This window comes from Melitaea cinxia, chromosome 5 (assembly GCF_905220565.1).
Source record: "Melitaea cinxia chromosome 5, ilMelCinx1.1, whole genome shotgun sequence".
NCBI classification, from domain to species: Eukaryota; Metazoa; Arthropoda; class Insecta; order Lepidoptera; family Nymphalidae; genus Melitaea; species Melitaea cinxia.
Window position 1 is genome coordinate 13462619 of NC_059398.1, and position 18642 is coordinate 13481260.

At 32.3% G+C, this 18642-nt stretch overlaps 1 pseudogene; it reads right to left on the minus strand.

Moving 5' to 3' along the window:
* Positions 1-411: 411 nt before the first annotated feature.
* LOC123653861 lies at positions 412-18240 on the minus strand (annotated as a pseudogene).
* Between the last annotated feature and the right edge of the window lie 402 nt (positions 18241-18642).

The window sequence follows — 18642 nt, forward strand, 5'->3', positions numbered from 1 at the left end:
GCCGACTTTACTCCCAATAGTCCCAGTAGCTCGGGTCCCCTTACTCATCTCAGAAACAGAACACTGCTTGAAATTAATATTATTTTTGTACCTTTTTTTATATGAAAATACCTTAAAAATGTGTGAAACCATTGAAGTAAATCGTTTTTAACCTAGAGTTTTAGCCCAGTTCATAACAATAAAAGTAAATAAATAAATGTAGGGTGCAAAAGTAGGCACATGCTTTTGTTCTATACGGGGAAGTACGGAAAAAAAAACAGAAAAAAAATGCAGAAGATCACAGCTACTCTCAATTAATGTTGTATTCCTGCGGTGAGTATATAAAAAAACATAATAAAGATATAACGAATTGACAAAGAAAACATTAATTTATAACTATCTCTAAAATAACCAAATAAAACAAAAAACATTTCAAGGCAAGCGTTGGCTTGTAGTTGACGCGGCTCGTTGGTTAACGGTTGAGTTAACTGGCTGGACGTCAGATTTAATCGGTTGGCTGATTATAGAAACAGCTCTAGCTTGTGACTGACTCTCTAAAACACTCGAACTCCGATCAGTATCATCATACCAAGTAAAATCTCTTATGTTAAACTCAAACTCCGATTTAGTATCGACTTTGTTAGAATATTTCTCGTGTTTAGGGTCATGGAAGGTAACGATGTTTAACACGGGAGCTGTACCAGCGAACGCTATTTTCTCTTCATGGCTAGTCACAGCCAAAATGGAGCCCGTAGCTGGGTAGGAACAAGAGATGTACCTGTTGTGTAGATTTATAACTTCGAGGCAATTTGTGCCGCTTCCGCCGATGATGGCATATTTGCCTTTTCTATTATACTGAAGGATAGAAAAAATATATTTTAAACACATACTTATTGACTAGACTAAAATCACAGTTTTACATTCATTGAAATTTCTGTTATTGCTTTCAAAAATAGGCTTACGCATATAATATTCCTTTAAATTGGAATCTCACATCGTGTAAACTGTAATTTTCAAACATACTGCTGATTTTTTTTTGTATTAAATACGAATAATTGTATTTGCTAACAAACGAAAAAACTGACTTCAACTACATTGACAAGTAATACAACGTAAGTAGACGATAAAAATTAACAAACGCACTAGTAGCCACTACGATTTTCGAAGGTTCCCCTCGATTTCTTTGGGTTACTATCATCAGATCCTGTTTTCCCTTGGGATATCTCCTTTCCAACAAAAAAGAATTATTCAAATCGATTCATAAACAACGAAGTTATCCGCGGACACACATAAAAAATATTAATGTAGGTCGAATTGAGTAACCTCCTCCTTTTTTGAAGTCGGTTAAAAAATACAAAAAAGTTTTAAATGTTTACTTAACTTTTTTATCGATTGTTATAGTGTTTTTACTACTTTTTGTAAATGAGAAGTATTTTAGTTTGTTCATTATGTATATTTTTTTATGACAAATTTAATTTAAATTTTACAAACGCGTGCATATACGCAAGTAGCTTGATGATAATGCAGTACCTATTTAGACTGTTATACAAACTCATGCCTCCGAAAAAAAAATATATATTCAAAACTTCAAACTTTTAGTATTTAAATTATTTTCAACAAACTATCAGCAGACGGCATATAATCTACCTCACGTAAAGCAATTAACATTTCAACGTCCAAAACTTGAAGGAGTTGAATCGAATTATCTAAATAATATTCAAACAAAACTGCACTCGACCTTACAAAGAGCAAACTTTAACAGCTACTTGCGTAGGTACTTAGTTATGCTTAGCGATGTTCGTTAAATTGAAGGAAAACAACCTACCTGTAACCTCAATGCCATCAACGAAACGATGCTTAAAATAATATTACAGTAAATTTTGTAGTACTAGCTACTGTGGCATAAATTTTACAGTATATATTTTATAACCGCTTTCAAAAAATAGAGAGGGTTCTCAATTCGACTGTATTTTTTTTTTAACTAGCTGTTCCCGCGACTTCGTCCGCGTGGAATTTAACAAAAAAAATATTATTGAGTTCGTAGTTACAAAATAAATAAAAAAAAATCTAAAATAAAAGTATCCTAAGTTACTCCTTACTATATAAGCTATCTTCCATGAAAGTCCCGTTAAAATTGGTTTACCCGTTTCAGAGATTAGCCGGAACAAACAGACAGATAGATAGACAGACAGACAAAAATTGTAAAAAATGTTATTTTGGTATATGTACCGTGTATACATCGATAAGCATTTAGTAAAAAGCGGTTATTTTAATATTGCAAACAGACACTCCAATTTTATTTATTTGTCTAGATGTTTGTTACCTCAGAACTATTACTGGGTTGACCAATCACGATGATTCACTTTTTAATCGAAAGGTGGTGCGTGTCATATGGTCCCATTTAAATTTAATTGAGATCAAAAAGCAATTTTCGAGTTATATCTTATAATACGTACACCTATTTGCTTGACTATATTTTCGTCGATCTACGTTGTATAACAAAACATAACATTTTACTGGGTATACCGATTTTGATTTGATTGATTACGTTTCGTGGTTGCGTTTAAATTTGATTGAAATATAATAAGCACTTTTTTAGTAATCTTTGATGACGCGTATTTGTGACGGAGCGTACGCATCGTTGTCGTGACGCCATCTATCGGAACCCAATAAAACTAGTTCTGTTCGGACTATTGATCAAATGATGTTACTCGGCTAGATTTACTATAACGTAGTGAGCTGTACTATCCACTAGCGTAGCAGTTTATTCTTTATAAATAATTTTGATGATTCTTGTTTTAATCAAAAGCTGATACTTGTCTTGTGGTCTCATTTAAATTTGATCGAGATCTGATGACATCGAGATGTAATTGATTTCGGTTTGTTTTCATTTGCGAGCAAACACAATTATAAATTGAATTTTGAGATAATTAAGCTGAATGTGGTTTGTTAAACTTTATTTTTGAACAAATGTAATGTTTATTATAACTATGTATATCTATAAAATTTATTGCAATATCGACTCTATATAGAAGTTATTCTATAAATATAAATACCAACAATTAAAATATTATAGAATATTGCTTGTATTATTTACAATAATACGAGTTATTATGAATTTTACACTCATATAAAATATTAATTACACACATAAATGTACAAAATGATTAAATTACATCCCAATTAATACGTTCAAATATAGGAAAATCATTACTTGATTAAAGGAATAATTAAATTATTACTGTTTCATAGTAGACATAAACATTAATTATCTCAACAAAACGATAAGTATACATAATTATATTACTTATCTACTTACTAAACTAGTTCTACGCCGATAATATATTTATTTATTCACAAATAAAGTTAAAAGGCACTTACGTGCCTCAAATAAGCAAAATTTGGCATATATACTTGAATATTTTAAGAAGAAACATAAAAAAACGTATAATGAAGGATACTTTAAAATACAATAAATTAAGTGAATACCTGATTCGACCTCCAATACCGACAGGCGTAAATATATTCACCGTCAACATCTGGACGCCTATTTTGAACTCGCACAATATTCAGCCTCTTCTTTGCAACTAAATCCCATACAGTAAGGGACTGTGTCGGCAGCCAGCTACCGACAATGCAGTGATCCCTCTAGGGGTTGAATGCGTCACTTTTAGTATATGATACGTAAATATGTACTTTTGAAAAACAAGTATAACAAGAATGCTATTTCAGATTTTTCTTAGACATTTATTTTTAGGCGTTTAAGCTCTTTAAATCTGTCAAAAAGATATAAACGTTGAACATTGTTAATGTAGAATTTTTGATTAATGCAGATTTTTTTTTTCGTTTGTTTTGAAAAGATTATTACAAAACTTGAACTTGTTTATTTTAAGACATTTTGACGAGAAAAGTAAAAGTATAATAACTAATAAATATAATATTATTATGTAGGTTGTAACTTATAAATATTTTACAGTAGTTAAGTAAAACATAGTTTGTTTTTATTGTATGAAAACTTCATAAGCAAACATGGGCATAGTTGGAATAAGTTAAGAAGTTAAATTCAATTAACGTCATAAGATAAACTGACTAAGTGAAGCGCCCTTTCACTTGTAATTTATAAAACCGACTAATTTCACAATATCTTTAAAACTTATCTCAAAAATTAAACATAACCGAGAACAACGGCTAACTTATTTAATAGCATACACTAATGAAAAGTATTAAAAATAATCTACCTCAAAGGCTCTGCGCAAACTATGAAGGAGCATCGAAGTTGATAACGAGGGAGGGACAGAACTTTAAGTTCACGACAAAGGCGGAGTTTTTAATTAAAACTACCTTGTCTCAACTCTATAAACATCTCAAGTGTTACTATCTATAGAACGAGTGGATTTTAAGATTATAAATAGGCGCATTTTTTACTATTTAAATAATAAAAACCTCTAACTACTTGTAAATTGAATTAAACTAACAGAACAATGTTTCAATTTTCCAATACTCATTTCGAAAACTGTTTCCGTTCTATTTGCAAAATTAAGACTAATTCTCTTATACGGCACGTTAAAATAAAATCAAGTCTTATAAATTCGTAACAGATAAGACGTTATAAAATTAATGTACATGTACATTTCGTTCCAAAGTTAAAATCGCGTAAATTACAAAATGAACGTGACACCGCTTTCCTTTTATCTTTGCTTACGCTTTATATAAAACACGCGTTACGCATACCCGTTGAAATTTCCTATCTATAAATTTAGAACACGATGTGAATACCACAGGCGTAATTTCATAACAGCCTTCATTTATCACTCGCTTTCAAGCTACAAGTAAAACGCTTTGTATTTTTCGATTAATCTTACAAAATCCGCGTATATGTCAAATATACGAAAACGGCTTTATCATTACAGGGCTGAAAAGACTCGGCTTCGTATTCTGTTTATTTATATCGTCGTAAATTAATCTTCTATGATGTTATTTATCAATACAAATTAGACCTTGGAAGGGAATTAATATGTTTAGTTTATTTGAAAGGGTTTTTGTTTAGTTATATTAAATAACTAAAATTTGACGACTATTTAAGTATATTTATACGTGTAGTATACGACGTGACGACTATATAAGTATACAGGTATAAATATATTATATTGGAAAAAAACGCTATATAAGTCCCCTGTTACCTAAAATATATGCATTAAGTTGACTATCTTAGGAACAGACGACCGTGTGTGTATGTTAAAGATAAATATCTTCAACACACACACACGAATACGAATTTATTTATTAAAACCATTTAGTTATTTTAACAAGATATAACATTTTTTTGTAATGTATTATTACAAACATATCCGTACAAGCAACTGTAATCCAAATATCCGGTCCAATTATACTAGACATTCTCGTATCAAAAACAGTAAGAAAAAATAAAATATTGTGTACAATTCATCCAAGGTAAAATAAAAACGTTTTTTAGGTCAACGCTGAAATAATACCGAAAATGGCATAAAAGAGATATATACGAGATCGTGTGACACGAGAAAACCTTCTTGTTTTTTGTCGTAATGACGTGTCTACTAACCAAAATATCGAGACAGCAATCAGCATTTTTACTTGGAGAGACTACGGCAGGTTGAAACGTATATTTTTTATAGTTAACTCCTTAAGAATCGATTTTCATATAAGGCCCCCGGTATGAAAAATATACGAGGAGTAATATCCAAACGAATGACCTCGTTACGTTTTTCGTAACGCCATCTATCGTGACCCTATTGGGTTGCGATAGACGACAACGATTTCTAATAACGCCATCTAGACAGATGGCGTAATTTGATCCGTTTATTTACAATTTTACATTGATATGATTCTTTTTCTTAGACTAGTAAGCTTTTTTGTGTCTTTTAGACAGTTGATCTGAAGGAGTAAACTCCAGTCGTGCGTCGGAGCTGATACACACACTTTTTTATGTGTGTTCTAGATTTTTCAAGCAAATTCAATCAGGGTATATTGTCTATGAAATCAGGATAATGTAAAATATCTTGTTAATCTATAGAAAACGTTTAACGTAAGGTGAAGAACCAAATATGTTAAGATAATTTATGACAATTTATAATACACACACACCGTACACACAGTTACACCGTAGCCACACAGTACGATCACGATAGGATACGATACGTACGATGACGAGTAGTAATCGAGTTTATGTAAAGGTAATTTTTAAAAATCTAATTTTACTAAGCTTTTTACGTCAAAATACACAGATACAACTTTTAAATATTGACGTTGCGACATAAAATAATTTTGACTTCAAATATTTTAATGATTAAAATAAGTATTTAAATGATTCTCTAAGTTGCTGTGAAGCATAATTTAATAAAAAAATCATGTTCAATATGTCCACTACTACTGCAACAAATATATACGAGTATACTTGTTTAGATTTACTGTGTGGCTACAGTACTAAAGAATAAAGCCACCCCCTCTCTTCCCGTGGGTGTCGTAAGAGGCGACTAAGGGATAACACAGTTCCGCTACCACCTTGTAACTTAAAAAAGCCGACCGGTGGCGGGATAACCATCCAACTGCTGGCTTTGAAATACACAGGCCGAAGACGGGCAGCAGCGTCTTCGGTGGGACAAAGCCAGCCCTGCGGTCACCAACCCGCCTGCCCAGCATGGTGACTATGGGCAAAACACATTATTTTTTATAACATATTTTATTATTTATTTTAACATATTTTTTGGCGTAAACTTGTCGAGGCTTATGTCCAGCAGTGGACTGTATAGGCTGTAATGATGATGATGAGATATACAAGTACGACGATATAATTATTTTACACTGGACTAATGTCATTAGAGCTTAAAGTGCGTCCCTAAAATATTTAAATATATGTTTCTTCTCTCTGACTCCTGCTCTCGACAACCTAATCTAATTACTCTTGTATATCTCCGTCCTAATTTTAGCGAGGAAATATTAATTTGTATCAACTTCGTTTTACTTTGCATAGCTGGTTTATTTAGGTCTCACTAACGAATCACGTATTAATTTGTTTCATGCTACTAAAGAAAAATATAATATGCGTATTAAATCATCTAATTTAAATTATTTAGGTGTGAGTGTGGGTAAACAGGCGTATGTGAAACGTGCGGCGTGTGTTTATTTAATGTTATAAGGATATTTAATAATTGTTTATATTACCTTTCTCTTAGGTATTTTTCCGTATAAATTTCGACACTTAAGTACCGTCAAAGTATATATCGATACTATATTTTATTTAATGATTTTTTTTTATTTAAAATAAATTAATAATCAGAGTTGAGAAGGGTAAATATTATTATCATCTTAACCGGATAAATACATACATTATACATATATATTACATTATAACCAAACCAATCGTGATGTTAGGTAGGTAATAACATTTTAATATACGTACGTTTAAGTCTATACTATCACCGCAAATATTGACGCCCTCAAAAGTCATAACGCATCCGACCTTGCATCGTGTATCCCAAATCTGTAAAATATATATATTAATTATGTATATGACGACGATGAAAAAAAAAAAACAATACAATTTTTAGACTAGTATTTTCTACGAGTATTTGTAGAGAAGTTAAAATCACACAAAGGCTGACCCAACCACAAATAATGTAACACAGTAGGTTCCTACTGTTATGCTAATATGGATATGAGTATAACTAATTTTAAATTAGTAATTTACAATATTTTTAATAAATAACGACTAAGCAACCTTAATCACCTTTCAAAGATGAGACAGCACACTAGCCGCAGCACCTTCTAATTAATAATGATATTTTGAAACGTCAAAGTAAAAATAGCTAACATCGCTTTGCAAAGCAATCATTACGATCATCTAAAGCATTAAAAGTATATACCTACGTATATTCGCTTAAAAATGCACATGTAGGATTCTTTGTTAACGTTGACGATCAAAAGCTCACTTAATAAATAATTCAAACGTTTAACAGCTTAGGAAAATATTTTAATCTCAACAGACGCTTTGAGCTGGCGGTCGTTGTCCGCGATGTTTAACTTAAGGAGCGTTTACTAACGCTCACTAACTGGATTCTTACTTAACAAAACAATAAAGGAACAAATGAATACTATGAACCATTACAAAGAGATAAAAGCGTACATATAATTGTAATTTCGAATTTAATTACCCAAGATAGCGACTTGAAAAGTCCAAACGAGGCATTGAGCATCGTTTAATTTAATAGTCATGTCCACCACAGACCTATGTCAAAGCGACCTTTTTCATTACTTTTTGTTTCATGTTGTAATGTCGTTTTTTAAAGTTCAACTCTCTTTTTAAGATTTCTCTTTTAGGATTTCTATCAAATTATATCTAAAAGAATTAGTTACAATTCGGAGTAGGACGAAAAACATTTTTCACCTTAAACTATCTCCGCACTTTGATACGTGTTAAAACCTATATCCCCTTAAATCATTGTAATAAAGCAGAAGAATTTGTGTTTCGTTAAATGCACTTATCGTATTAGTAATTTTTATTGTATCGTAAAAATTTATAAGATTTCAAATTTTTATACGTTAGAAACTGTCTGTTCGTTATAGTACCTTTTTTTTACTCAGAGAAAATCCCTAACGGAAGCCTCCAGCTCCACCGGGGTATGTCCCCCTAACGGATGCCTCCAGCCGGGGGAAGCTGGTGGGTATGTCCGATTCACACAGGCTAAAACCTCTGGGTTGTTCCTTCAACACGCCTGGGCGGTATCACGAGGACGCGGTTGCACTTCCGCGATACCGCTAGCGGTTGCCTTAAAAGCTCGTCGCGATTAGTAACTCCTGAGAGTCTCCTTCGAACACGAAGGTCGCCTCCCTTCTAGGGACCGGGCAACGAGGACGATACTTCCCCCGATCTATCGCCCGCTGGTCCGGCGTTACGGCGGCAGATTGGCCAGGTCGGCCCTGCGTCGCGGACTGTGTCCTCCGCGATGAATTGGGAGCGAGTCTTGTTTTCGCTCCCATTCTGCTTCCTTCTGCAGCATTATGGATTTGCAGAAGGTCGACCATAGCCCTAATTAAAGCCGACAGCGAGAGATCCAGCCCAACAACTGCCGATAAGACGGCGCGCTCTTCACACCACGCTGGACAATCCGCGCGCGTATGCTCCACCGTGTCCTCAGCGCCGACGTCGCAGTGTTGACACTCCGACGTCGACTCCCGCCCCAGCTCGTTAATAGTACTTATAAAGCATAATCTTTATATACACGAAAGAAAATAGCCCTTTCCAAACACCGAGTAGGTATTCAAAATCTCTGCAATAGTATTTTCACATCGTCAAAAACGCATAAATTAATATATAATATTATTTTATCTATTTGATAATTAAACAATTAAAATGTACAAACGTTATTAAAAATGTAAAAATGACCATTTTAAAAATCGAAAAAAAGCAATTCATTAATGTGAGCTTTATTACACTGTTCTACGACAAAAACACTCAAGAAGAGCGTCAAGCTATCGAAATTAAAAGATACAAAAGCTTGCAACAGCTGTTCTGCACAAATTATCTCCTACTTAATAAATAGTCAATACTACTAATAAATACTAATGTACACGTATAAATATAGCTATAGAAAAGCGAATAATGTTTATGCAAATCAATAGTTACGATTTGTGCTGTGTTACTTGAGTGAAATTTCAAACATTTTAATGACTAAATATAGTACCCAAAGTGTCACTAAAAGTCTATGATTGAATCAGAATTTGTTATAATTTTACGTAACATCAAAGAGATTATCTGTGGGATTTTGGCTCCATTAAATTCGCATTAAACTAAATGGTTGAATAAAACATTTGCTAGAGCCCCCAATTTGAACAAAATACTTAGTACTTTGAGCTTTTAAATAGTGGCGAAAAATTCGTTGAAAATAACGTAGCAAAATTAACAAATATGTATCATTGCTCATCCCAAAATTTATGCAAACAATACTTCCTATTAAAAGGAAAAACTTCGCTATTACTTAAGTGTCATAAAAAAAAGAAAAACGAAGAAAGTGTTATCGTAATGTATCTAATGAAGACCAAGAGACAGATGTCAGATGCGTTAAAAAAACTCACTCTCAAAGTATTATCCCAAGCTCCACTAGCGAATAAGAAAGGTTTTTCGTCGTGACATCGCAGCGCGCACACCTGCCCGTAATGCATCCTCTGAAGTTTTCTCGGTATGAACTGAAGGCGTAACTTGTGAACCTTGTACATTATATCCACCTGAAAGAGCATTAGAACTGAACTTTGTCAACTAAGCACGAATACAGAGTTCTTACTTCGTGTTTACTTTCTATGTAAACAACGTAATAAACTTTCATATGTTTGGCGTGTGTTATAATCATACCATTCCTAACTTAGATTGGTGTTTGTTAAGGGGTGGTTAATAGTTTTCAATTTCTTTTTGATTATAAATGTAATCCTTTTGCGCAAATTTTGTTGCCATCTAGCTGACTCGATTAACTTTGCACCACCATATTTTTATTTTTGTGAATATGTCGATTTTTATTAATTTTTTTTTTTTCATACAAACCTTGGACTACTAAAGAATGTAAAAAAAAGAGTGATTCCATTTGGTTAAGTTGTTCGGAAGTAGTGCGCTTACAAAAATTCGTTCGGTATTTTTATAAAAAATTTCACTTGAATTTTGAAGATGAATTTCGGATATGTGCTAATGAAAAGTGGATGAAACGGTTATACTCATCTTTTTATTCTATGTATCAGTATGTACGAATTAACGGCTATTGGTTTAGGCGGCCGTGCGTCAGCTCAAAACAAACAATCTCATTTACTTTGTAATAGGTATTAGTAAAGGTAAACAACACATTAAAATAATCTTCTGCTTTTTACAACAGCGATAACATAAGATTCAATTTCGTATGAAATGATTTCAGCGATCCAAACAAACCTTAACGTAAAATCATAACAAAATCGCAAGTAAAAGATTAACTCTCCGTAATATCAAAAACCGCTAGATGTACTCGTATCAAGATTAGTAGACGTCCTCTAAGAACGAATTTCACGACTATGGCCGCATTATTAAAGCCTAAGGGCTGTCAAAAGATTTTATAAGAGCCCTTAATTTTTTATGCCAAAAGCTTGAAATTTGGCAGAGAGATAGTTAATAGTTAGTAGTCATCATTTAGAAAAAAAAAAAGAATCTATTCCTTGTCTCGATGCTACTAATTTATGCTCACAAAACTTATGTTTCGAAAACTTTTCTCTTGCGAAATCTTTGAAGAATATGAGCTACTTGGAAACAAAATTTATTTCGTACATCGATTGTTTCGTTTGTTCTTAAGAATAGTTACTTAATCTTTATTATTATATAAAAGTGACAACATATAGTCTTGAAATCCATTGAGCTGCTACTAGTTTTCAAAATTTTTGACTTTTAAAATAAATCTGAATGCACAATGAAAGACAAAATGTATCAAAGTATACTTATAACAAGCACAGCAGCTGCGTACTAAGCTAACAAAAGATTTTCCCCTATCTGCGTCAACTCTCAAAGCTGTAACATGATAACAGAATCCTTGACCAGTGACCTATTTCACGAGGGCTGAGGACTTTCGAATAACTCGTAAAACCTATCTGATATTGCCAATAAACCAAGATTATATTGAAACGTTTTATGACAAGTACCTACCGCACTTTATTGCAATTGTTTTTTAGATTAAATTATACGCAATTTCGATACGAGAACCTAAATAAAATATATCAGTGTAACAATTCCGTTACAATGGATTTTACGAGATAAATTTTACTGTTGGTTATAATACCATTTTTTCTACTGCTAGCAACCTAGGTATAACATAAGGTATCAACATACCTACTACTGAACTAATAAAACTACTAAAGTAAGTGGAGCTTTGTTATAATTAAGGATAATTAAGCAGCTGGAGAATTTTCCTGCCACAAAAAAGATTATAGTGCGTGCCACCTGATGATGTAATTAAATTTTATGGTCTTTGAGAAAATTATTATTTATCTATTCCATCATCACATTTTATAGTGGGATTCCTAAATTTGCAAATCGATTACAGTGCTCTACGTATAGGGTCTAATAAAATAATATAAATTGGTTCTAGATATTCAGTTTACTGAAACACAATTCTATAATCATAAATCTAGATGACTATAAATATAATGATGAATTTTAGTAATTCAGATAGATTCTTGATATTAAAGATATTGTATTCAAGTGAACAATTAAGAGAAAATTGAGTACCGACTTATTAAAATTTAGGTTATTTCATATTTAGATTAATATTTTTATCAATAACATTTATAATAACAAAAATTTAAATAAATATTTAAACCTTTTTAACAACTTGCGTATACAAATTCTTTTAAAAAGCATTCAATAATATCACTCCACTTTTAAATTTAAACAATTTTACAATTATTTCGTCTAGAAAATAATAGTTGTAAAATTACTATATACCTATGGTAAAGCCGCTCTGGTGTAGCAGTGTGAGTAATACCCTTAACGCCGTGGGTCGTGGGTTCAATTCCCGCTCAGAGAAGTTACTATTTGTTTTTGAACTACGTGTCGTGTGGTGTGTCCTTGTAGGTCTCCCTACCGTGCTTTGGGGAGCATATAACGCTGTTGGTCCAAATTTATAGAATTTTAACATGATCATAACGTTAATCATTGTTGAGTAATTAACTAGCAATCTGCAAGTTCTCTGATAAACTCTAGTGTGGCGGTACGTACATCGTGTACGCGTCTAAGCATCGATTGTTTGACTCTTGGGTTTGATTACCACACGGGGTGGATATTTGTATCTGTACAAATATTTGTTTCTGATTTGGGTGTCTATCCTTGTAGCTCTCCCCACCGTGCCTCAGAGAACACGTAAAACTGTTGGTCCCAATTGTAACGTTACTCATAGTAGGGATTATATTCGGCAACCCGCAGTGGAGCAGCGTGGCGGATTAAGCTCTGATCCTTCTCCTACATGAAGAAAGAGGCTTATACTCAGCAGTGGGATATTACAGGCTGAATCGCCTACAATAAAGCATCGTGGAGGATTAAGCTCTAACTATTTCTAGCTGAATATGTATACCGCATGGAGAGAAGACCTGTGCCCAGCTGTGGGACGTTTAGAGGCTGGACAGATTAGTTAAGCAAATTAATTATTAATATTCTAATGAAACTAATTTCAATCCCTCTACTCTGTAATAAATGTTAAATCTCATACATATTCAGTTAACAGTAACTAGAAAATGTAAATGTTTTAGAAACTCATAACAATAAATTTAACACCTGGCGTATTTCATTCGTACTTCTAGACGATATTTTATTTTTAAATACAATATTACAAGATGGATGTCTATTAAAAACTTCCATTAATTATAAATTTACTTCTCATGAAATTAAAAAAAAATAGTATAACTAAAATAAACTGTAGTAAAAAAATCTTGAAAAGACACTTTAATAGCAAAATCGAGCGCTAAGCCTACAAACTGAATAATTGACCTTTAAATTATTTTTCCTGACGATCTTAGTCAGGACATTAGTACTAAATTATGAAATTACTGTAGTGTCATCGACCTTGTTCAAGCTTTCAAGTTAATCAGACTTAATAAAGCGTATTAAAAATAGGGATTAATAAAATATTATTAAATTAAAATATTATCCTATAAACATTAAAGATTATTCCTTACTAAGTTGTTATTCATACTGGATCCCTCTGTCGATGCTTGTATATGGATGTATTAAAATAGTGCCGTTAATACTGACGGCTAATATTTTAAGAAATGACAATATTTTCTTTTTTATATCGAAGACTATGAGGGTATCTTCAAAAAAATCTTCAAATATTTATGTAACAAATACATGTATACTTACATGTTATGATAGTATAAGTGTTAAAAGTTAGATCGTATAATGAAAAACATACAGAAACGCGAATTTTTAGATAAGATTATTAAACATATTTATGAATAAAAAATATCACTTTATAAATACTGTAAAATTTCGACTACCACCAACAGTCGCGTGAATCGCCTTCACTCAACATTCGCTATATTTGCATGTATAACTGCAAGTACAATTTGTTTCTATTTGTTCTATGTTTGTTATTATCTTATATTAATCATAGCTGGGTCTCAGTACCCGGCCCACCAAGCCGTCTGTCCACGATATCATACGCATCTGATAATGATCCTTACTCTTAACTGAACTAAATAAGTTTTCTGCCAACTCTAAGCGGAGTATCGAGCGTTTAAAACTCCAATCCTTGTCTTATATTGATGAAGAAAAGTATGTTTGTATTAAGATTTTACAGACTGTTCTAATTGCATTAATACATTTATTATTATTACCCATCATTTATTTTGATTTGTTATTTAACACTGAACTATTATATTATATTGCTCAGTTAATTTCCCTAAAGGCTTGATGTTTAAATGTGTTTTAATGTGTACAAAAGTATGACCTCATCAAGTCAAAACCAAACAGTCAAGAACGTAATTATTAAATATGTAGCGTTAGACACACTTAAAAGTATTGAGCTGAAATGAAGACCATTTTTTTTTTTTGATAGAATAAATAAATAATATTCATATTATTAACCTCTTGAGTTTCCATATCGAATATTTTTATAGATGTGTCAGCGTATCCGACAACCATTTTCTTCTGGTCAGCCGTTATTCCCAGGGAGAGAGCCGGGAATCTTTCTAAGGTAAATAATATATGGAATATTTAACAAAGACCCTTTTTGCTAAGTAATTGACTGTTTTAATATTAAAACGATAAAGGAATGGTTAATGTTTTCACGCTGATTAATTATGAGGTAGATTCCAATTTCTTACTACAAAACTAAATATTAAATTGCTGGAATGAGACAACTATAATTCGGGGAGCACAAAGTAAATAATTTGTTTAAATGAAATTTTATTCAAAAATAAAATTTTATTGCTCTAAATTTCATACTTATAGACAAATTGTGTTCTTACTACACCGATGAATATAACTACTAAAAGTGACTTCACCGTTAAATAAATAAATAAATATCTATACACACGGTCGTCTGTTCCTAAAGTAAGCAACTTAATGCTTGTGTTATAGGTAACAGCCGATTGGTATATACCTACATTTTCTTTTTCGATAAACATACTTATAAATAATACATATGTAAATAAATATTTATATTACACCCAGACTCGGGGTGGGAAACGAACCCACAAGCTTCGGAGCAGAAAGCAGTCACTACAAACTGCACCGACGGGCTAGTCAAATGTAACTAACTATATTTAGTAAAGTAACGGTAAAAATTCATTTTATAGGCACTATTAGTATTTCAAATTGTATAAAACAAGTATCGAATTAAAGAAAATACCGTTTATGGTCAGTTTACTAAGCAAACACTCAAACGAATTGTTCAAATTATGTCTGAAAATATACGTAGACGGTATACTTACGTGTGATAAACGGCGTCGAGCAGGAAGAAATACCAGGAGCTCCGTAAAATTGTGTGTTAAGGCACTCTAGCGCGGGATCCGCTCGAATGCAATATTCTGGAGGGTCGTCTATTGACGCACTCAGCTGTGTGTGATACACTTGTACCGTAACAGTTACCTTGGTTGAGCTTTATCGACTACCGTTTTTATGACTAATGTGCTATTCAAAGTTTGTGCCTACTTTTAGTTTCTTTGATTGAAATTATTCAAAATAGTTAACTGTTATGAATCTTTTTTGTATTTAAAAATATAATAAACTTAAAAAATACAGATTTAAAAACGGGGTATTTACTATGTTTATTATTTTCATTTTGCGTAGCTCGATATTTCGACATTATCAACGAATGTCTTGTTTACGAGACTATATGTTGCCTTGTGAAATGAAAATAAAAAACATGGTAAATATCCCGTTTTTAATTAATTGAACTAATAAAAATAACCATGTTAATTTAAAATCTAAAAAAAATTGTTCGTAATTTTCATTATTTTATACCATTCGCATTGTATGCTTATGATTATGATCCTATCACAATCAGAATCAACAAGTAGGTAGAACCCACAAAATAATAGAAATATATAAATCAATTCAGAATACACGAAGATAATTATCGTGACATGACTATGTATTATACCACTAGACAACCAAAAAAGACAAAAAAAAATACTGAGCAGCTTCGAGAACCTCGAGAGAAAAAAGGTTTTAACGTGCGTGAAATGTAAACGATTGCTTTTGTTCCATTATTCTAACGACGAAAAACTTACATTTGGTATTTCGATTCGATATACTGCGCCATCAGTGCATGCTGCATAGCAAATTCTTTCTTCTACTCGACTGTATTCCAAAGCGTAAATGGGTTTTGGTGGAAATTGAATGTTACGTAATGTGCAAAGAACTACACCCGTGCTCCCATGACGCATCTATGGAAATATTTTAAGTAGTATATTACTTTCCTATCTTTAATTTAAATAAAACTAAAAAAAAGGTTGGGAAAAATTAAAAATAAGTATTGTAGTAATGTTTACGCATTAGCTTGTACTTGGTAAGGATTTTTCTAATTTCATTGTCCTAACAGAAACATGGACATATAGACGTACGGTAAACTAACAACAAAGTATTATTGACGTGATAACGTCTTATAGATCGATGAACACCGACTGCACGCACGAAAAAGTGTCACGTTATGCCTGAGTCTGAGCGTGCAAGCGAGAGCGCGAAACAAGCGATAGTTATCATATAAAATTATCGTCTAGTACCCATTTTACAGACCAATTATTTTAAGTGAAAAGCCTACATTTTATTCAACTTATTCCATTCGAATATGATTAATTGATTATTCCATTATTTTTCTTGCTTAAATGGGATTAAATTACCTGGATCATACCGGACGAGTGGCCGACAATAATATGGCCTGCGTTAGGGGAGTAGGTCAAAGCCGTTATGGCACCCAATTCAGAACAATACCATCGATTGAACAATATCTCATTCATCGTACCGTTCAAGAATTTCTTATCGTTTTCTTTTATCCAATAGAAACGATTACGTTTCTCTTTATACCCTTGATAGAACATGGGATACCAAATGTTTGGCGTATCCTCATTTTTGTAATGGGACGAAATATTTTTGACGTATTCCCTAAGAATTTCATCTTGTTCCTCCATTTTGGCATGACTTACCCGATTAGAACAACAGATGCTATTGACCAACTTTGAAAAATACTTTGTTTAATTATTTGACGTTTAAATAGTTTTGTCCATTTTATATAGGTATGTAGGTACCTACTCCTGTATGTTTTCTCGGAAACGACTTATTATATTTTATTTTGAAACTCTATTTCATATCCATCACAAGATATAATATATTTCTCGATACATGTAACGCGAAACGATTTTATAAAATAAGTCACCAAAGGTAAACCTTAATTTTTTTTTTCATTCATTACAGCCTAAACAGTCCACTGCTGGACATAGGCCTCCACAAGTTTACGCCAAAAATAACGTGAACTCATGTGTTATGCCCATAGTCACCACGCTGGGCAGGCGGGTTGGTGACCGCAGTACTGGCTTTGTCGCACCGAAGACGCTGCTGCCCGTCTTCGGCCTGTGTATTTCAAAGCCAGCAGTTGGATGGTTATCCCACCATCGATCGGCTTCTTAAGTTCCAAGGTGGTTGTGGAACCTTGTTATCCATTAGTCGCCTCTTACGACACCCACGGGAAGAGAGGGGGTGGCTAAATTCTTTAGTGCCATAGCCACACAGCACGTAAACCTTAATAACTATGATAAATTATTAGCATCATAAACTCGATACAAATTGTACAAAAACAACTTACCTTTGTTTCATTTACCTGTATTTCTTTAGAAAATTGTAAGTTTAACAATAAGTAGGTACCTATAGTGATTTATTTTACCTGGATCAAACCTGTCGAATGACCCACGATTAAGAATTCACCATCTGGAGAGTAAAGTATAGAACTAACGAACCCTGATTCAGAAAAATAGCTCAAATTAACCAGGTTTTCATTCGGTGTATCCTTAAAAAATCTGTCATGGTTTTCCTGAATCCAAGTAAAGTCTGTTAGACTTAATTTTTTCTCAGCAAAAGACACAAAACCTGAGCTACCATGCTCATCTTCTCTTGTAAGTAAATTGTTTTTTTATACGGTAACCATATTCTTTGACAAAAACTTGTATATCAGATTCACTTTCTGATAAATTAAACCGGCTGTAGGTAGATATTTTAAAAAGACTTGATGCCATATTATTCAAATGCAATATAATCTAAAGAACAATAGCTAAAAGTATATTTTATATTTTCAAAACTAAGCTCTTAAATATATATTATTTTATTAAGAATCAGATTGAAAGAAGTAAAACCTTTTAACATAATTTTATAAATAATGAATTAAGGCGATGATCGAAAAAAAACAGAAATAAATATGATATTATTAATTTTAAATATTTTTAAGAAGTCGCTTAAAAATATCATGTCATTTATATAAATTATTTTTTACTAATTTTTAATTATGTTTTAATTTTTAAGTTTTAATATTATCTCTTTTACGTAAGAAGAAACGTTTGTATTTTTTTTTGCATCTTGAGCAACTTCACAACAATGTGTAAAAGAGATAGAATTATAAAATATTATACTTTAAACGCTCC